This window comes from Mirounga leonina, unplaced genomic scaffold (assembly GCF_011800145.1).
Source record: "Mirounga leonina isolate KUSES-001 unplaced genomic scaffold, KU_Mleo_1.0 Mir_115, whole genome shotgun sequence".
Taxonomy (NCBI): domain Eukaryota; kingdom Metazoa; phylum Chordata; class Mammalia; order Carnivora; family Phocidae; genus Mirounga; species Mirounga leonina.
The window spans coordinates 102,617,552-102,623,551 of NW_023270268.1; positions in this window are offsets into that span (position 1 = coordinate 102,617,552).

The window sequence follows — 6,000 nt, forward strand, 5'->3', positions numbered from 1 at the left end:
GGAAATCTACACATGTGCCACCACTTGTGAGTTGTTGCACACGTTAAAGAACAACCAGCAGCCTACTGATCCCTGGAAATCTACTTTTGCACCCATAATAAAGTAATCCCAGGGTACGGTTTCAAGTTATAGGACAGTGATACTCGGTAAGTTTTAAGGAGGAAAAAAAATGAAAGAGGATGTTTCTAAGTGGGTGTAGAACACTTGCAAAGTTAAATATTAATGAATTAAACTCTTTGAATTACTGTGTGCTGTGGAATAAAGAAGCAGTGTGGGTCAACTTCAAAATTCTGGTATTTTCATCTCTGTTGGAATTTTTTGGCAGTGAGTCCCCCTTAAAGGTTTATAGTGAATGTAATATACCATTCTACTGATCAAAGAAACTTACTTGGTGTTAGAAAGCCACTTGGGAGCCAGAGTGTTTACTGGGTAATTTCTTAATGAGTTCTGGCACATGGTTCTCATCTTTTTAAGAGTGAGGAATGTAACTCGGAATGCACAAAGTCAAACCATAAGCATTTTGGCAGATGTGGAGATGCAGAACAGCTGGAGAAAAACTCCCTTCTTTGAAATCTCACATCTCAAACGCTACATCAATTTTTAAGCATGTTCTACTGCCAGTTCAGATTTTAATATGAACAGGAATAGGGAATGTTTATTGATATAGTAAGAAAACAGATCAGAATCTATTCACTGGTTGCCCTTTTTGTCTCCACAAATAATCTTTGAGGACAACAGGTGAGGCACAATAAGAGAGGATAAGAAGGTTCTCTGTTGTTGCTCTCTTGGCAAGAAACCTGGCAAGCAGGACATCTGAGGTAGTAATTTATCCTATGATATTTATCCTTCGCCTGCTGGATCAGTGGTACTCTGGTTCATTGGGGAATACGAAGCACTGATAAGTATACTTTTAAAAATGCTTGTTTTTCATTAAAAGTAATACATGTTTATTATATAATATATAGGACATAAAGGAAAAGTTCTTGAAGCTGTTGCTTTGTGCAGCTCCCAGCTTTTTATCTGTAATGTTTTATTGTCTTTCTGGTCCAATAAAACTTGAATAAAGATCTCAGTTCCCCCAGACCACACAGTTTCATTCTTCACTAGCAGCCAGCAAGCATATATCAAGTTGCACACACTGAGTCAGGAATTGGACCACTGCTGAAAATACAAAGGGAACAGAGATTTGGTTCTACACAGATCCTAATGGGTAGTGTACATGATAAATGATTAAACCAGTGATTAAATTGGAGAAATCACAGTATGTCCGGAGGTTGAATGAATCCATATAAATAAGAGAAAAAGTCATGGGTCACTAACTGCTTGATCTGATTTGTGCTCTGGGCCTTGGTTTCTTTGCCTGCGAAATGGGGGGTTGGGTGAGATGACATGCAGAGTAACCAACTTGTTCCGTCTGCCTGGGACTTTCCCAGGAACCCCTTACTCCCAACTTTAAAACTGAAAGTCCCTTGTCCTAGGAAACCTCAAAGTGCTGGGCAGACTGAGAGTTGGTCAGCCTATTTGTAGGGTTCCTTCTAATCTTCATCTCCTATAATGTGTTAAAAAACAAAATTCAACTGACTACATTTTGAAGATCTTATTGGCTTTATTCAGCAATTTATGAATTAGGTAGCATCCAGTCTAGTAAATAGAAAGGAGCTCTGAGGAGCTGTACAGAGTGAAAGACTTTTATAGGCAGAAAGGGTGGGAACAAGAAAGTTTTATGACGCAAAAGGCAGGTTGGTTATTGTAATATTACTTTCCTTTAGGAGAATGCAGGGGCATATCAGACAGATTCCTTAAGTAGTGCTGATCAGGCAATTTATGATTGTCTGACTTAAGATTCCATTTCTGGGAGCTGAAATTAATTAAGTCTCCGTTTGGTGATGTGGGGCTTACCATAAACGACTCCATTTTGGACCTGTTGTCACGTTTTTATCAGATTGTATATTGAGAAGCAGTATTTCACGAGGTTTATATGACCACATGATAAGACACTTAGATTGAAATAGTTATGTACATTAGCAATACTATTGTTTTCTTCTTTAAAAAAAAAATCCTAGGGGCGCCTGGCTGGCACAGTCGGTTAAGCGTCTGACTCTTGGTTTCGGCTTAGGTTGCAGTCTCAGGGTTGTGAGATTGAGCCCCATGTCTGGCTCGGTACTCAGAGTCTGTTTGAGACTCTCTTCCCCTCTCTTTTTGCCCCTCCCCACTGCGCTTTCTCTCTCTATCTCTCTCTCAAATAAATAAATCTTAAACAAACCAAAAAAAAATCCTAAAGGGTAAGTTATTTAAACACATTTTATGTAAAACAGGCTCTGTAAACTAGCTGGTGACAGAAACATTAATATTATATTTATGGGAAAGATGAGTTTTATTCTAAGAAACTATCTCACAAATAAATATCTGCAAACACTCTGTAGAGTCAGAGAGTTTTGTACAAACAGCTGCCTTGGGTGTGATTCTCAGTTGGGTCCTCTAGGAATCTGGTGTAGTGCAAAGAGCACTGGCTTAGCAATCAGGCCGTTTTTGCTCTTTTGTTTGCTAGCCATAAGAGCTAGAGAAAATAACAGTATCTTCATTTATAAAATATGAATAATAGCTATCTGGCATGGTTGTTAGGAGAGAATCACAGAGGATATTGGTATGTAGTAAGTGATCAACAGATGTTTTTTGTTTCCCTAAGCAATTTGCTTTCCATTGTTTTTATGTTTTGTTTTTTTAAAGTAGGCCCCATGCCCAACATGGGGCTTGAACTCAAAACCCTGAGACCAAGAGTCACACACTCCACTGAATAAGCCAGCCAGGCGCTCCTATATTGTTTTTAAATTAAAAGGAATTGGATCTGATTGGGACACAAGCAAGAAAGACACTCTTTATACGAGCTTATCTAAAAAATATTGAACATAAATATTGATGTGTGTATACATATAAAAGTATACATATTTATATATGAATATATATTTACAGTTAATGTTGCCCAAGAGAGCCAAAGCATGTCCTAAATGTTACTCTTCAAAATTAGGATCCAACCTAAGTCATAGAGTCTTCCAAACCCCTTTTAACTGTTGAAAGTAACTATTATAATTTGGTAAAAACTGATCTAACTTGTTTAATATCCACTAAGGCTAATGATTTATTTGTATTTTATTTTTTTAAAGATTTTATTTATTTATTTGACAGAGCGAGAGAGCACGAGCAGGGGAAACAGCAGACGGAGAGGGAGAAGCAGGCTCCCTGCTGAGCAGGGAGCCCGATGCAGAGCTTGATCCCAGGACCCTGGGATCATGACCTGAGCTGAAAGCAGACACTTAACCATCCGAGCCACCCAGGTGCCCGATTCATTTGTATTTTAATGGCAATAAAAAAGAAGCTACAGTTTTGCAGGCAAAACTATATTCAATGCTGATGCATGGGTTGCTCTAACAAGGATAAAATTATATGAAATAAATACTGAAACTAAAAAAGTTTAAATGTACACCAAAAATGATAGCTAATAAGCGATAACAGCTTTTAACTTATTCTAGCGTGCATATATTACAAACACTACTGTGGGAAGTAATGGCCTAAAGTAAAAATAAGATACACCTAAAGAAACATCTGATGCCATAATGCATCTGAAAAAAAAAATGAAAACGCAAGGTTTTTTGGTACACATTCACTGGTGATTTCAAGGGCAAGAATACCGAGCTCCTTGAGATGTATAACTATTCACTGACAAGCCAGAGATACTAGCCTGTGTTCTAGATAGCAAATGATATAATTCCTTCCCCAGCTCTACATTTTTACATTTCTTAGCTAGGAGACAAGTGTCAGTTTGTATTGCAAAGCTCAAGCTATTTTAACATCTCCATATTCATTTGTCTGTAGAGACAGAAATGTTGGCCCCTGAAAACAGCATTAAATATTGAATTACCTAATTCAGCACTCATTACCACAATGCCATTGTACCCCCACTGTGTGCATGGGAGTTGTGGTAGGCACTGGGAGGAGTGATTATAAAGATAAACTGAACAAACAAATGGCAGGCATATTTCTTGCCTTCTAAGAGTTTATAGTTTTGCGGGGGAGGTACAATTTCACAAAATAAAATAAGCAATTTAGTTAGGATTATTTAAATAATGAGTTTTTGAAACAGTTTCCCCCAGAATGAAAAAAATGGGATCAGTGCCAAAGTGACCAGTTCCAAAGTGATGCTCTAAAACTTTAGAAGTTTCCTTGGAGTAGCAAAAACTTTCCAGGAAGTGAAGCAGTTTATAAATAGTTTCAGATCTTTGTGGAAATATGCTGAAGCTGGCAGAAAATGAATCCATGGAGCATTTGACAAGACCCACCTAATCAAGATCTTAAAAAAAAAAAAAAATCAAGGGGAGTTGTCCATGGATTATATATCTATTACCAGAGACCTTCAGGCAAAAGTACAGATTAGGTGGTTGGTGATGGGATTGCAACCACAGAAAAGTGAGATATAGGTAGTGAAATTCTGAAGTGATCTGTTAGGCTAATCAGCGGTAAGACAGAACACCCCTGTTTTTGATAACAGATGAAGAAAGGCTATGGAAGAGACAGATTCTGGTAAGGCAGAGTGTTTCATAACAAACACTAAAGATGACATTTCTAATTAGTGGGCATGGGCTTTATTTTGCAGTGTTAACAACTGTTTTTGAATCAAATGGATTGGTGAGGATCTGTGACATGGTAGGCATCAGTGGAGAAGGTTTTGGGATTTTAGAGAACTGTACCTTTAATATATCTCAACAGCATGGTTTGAAGGGTTTCAGGGAAGGCTTCTTGTCTCCTATTAACTCTTACACTCAGGAATAAAAGTCCTGTTATTGGCAACTTCTGTGCGGTGAACATTATTCTTTCCCTTTGTCTCTTTTTGAAGGTGGAAGAATGGCTGAGAATGACAGCACTGTTTCTCCTTCACACCTTAGATCAATGCTTATTAGATCACTTTCCTGTTTGATGAGAGAGATGGGAAAACTTGAGAACACTAGGGAGTATGGAAGGGGGTGGGGGTGGCAGAAGCTGCAGAGATGGAGTCCATCCTGGAATATGATGGTGCTGGCTTACGAGTTTTTTTTTTATTTGTATACAAGGATATGAGAGTTAAGAAATTTTTATTTTGTGTAGGAAATATCTTATGTCCTAACTCACTGGGGTATTGTTAGGATGGAAGTAATAATGAAATAATAAGCATTATTAAGCATTGATGAAGAATATGATTTTAACATTGTGATACTGATAAGTTATCAATATCAACCACCACATAAATCTAGGTCAAAGAAAATTTAACCGCAGGGGGAAGAAAATAAATCCACGAGACTGCCTTTAGCAAGGTCACAGAGCAAAATAGTTTCCAGCCCTGAGAACTTGTGATTTCCTTCCTGTTTCTTTTCATCTTTATCCATTCTGTATTCCACTGTTTTCTCTCTAATGTTCCTTCCCCTACCCTTGCTTTTCTCAGGAAGCGTATTTTCTATTCGAGACCTGAGGATATTGCCACGGTTTTGGTTATTGCTTTTGCACTTGTGTAGCAGCTTTTAAATTCCCATCTTTTTTAGCAGCTGCAGCCAGACAAACATATGAGTCAGTGGGAGGGGTTTAGAGGAACTGGCTCAGTTCTCCAGGGAGCAGTAACCTTTTGGCAGTCCAACAAACAGAACATTTAAAGTCCAATGACTGCAAAAGCTCTCTTTGTACATGTGATAGCAACTGCAGTTTTCCCAAGGTCTACTAAGAGTTTTTCAGAGGGAATCAGGTTTCTGCCTATAGAGAGACACATTCCTGAAGGCTTAACTCTGACCTCATAGCTGAAGTGGATACAAAATAAAATCTGGAGACAGCTGGGAAGTGATAAGGGGTGGGGGGAGGAAGAAGCTTGGGGATATGAAAGTGATGAAAAGGTCTTATTAAATGTTCTCTCTGGGTCTTGTTGCCTCTGTACCCTACACTCCAAATAGGGAAGCAAAACTAATCTCTCTCACTCTCTCTTTT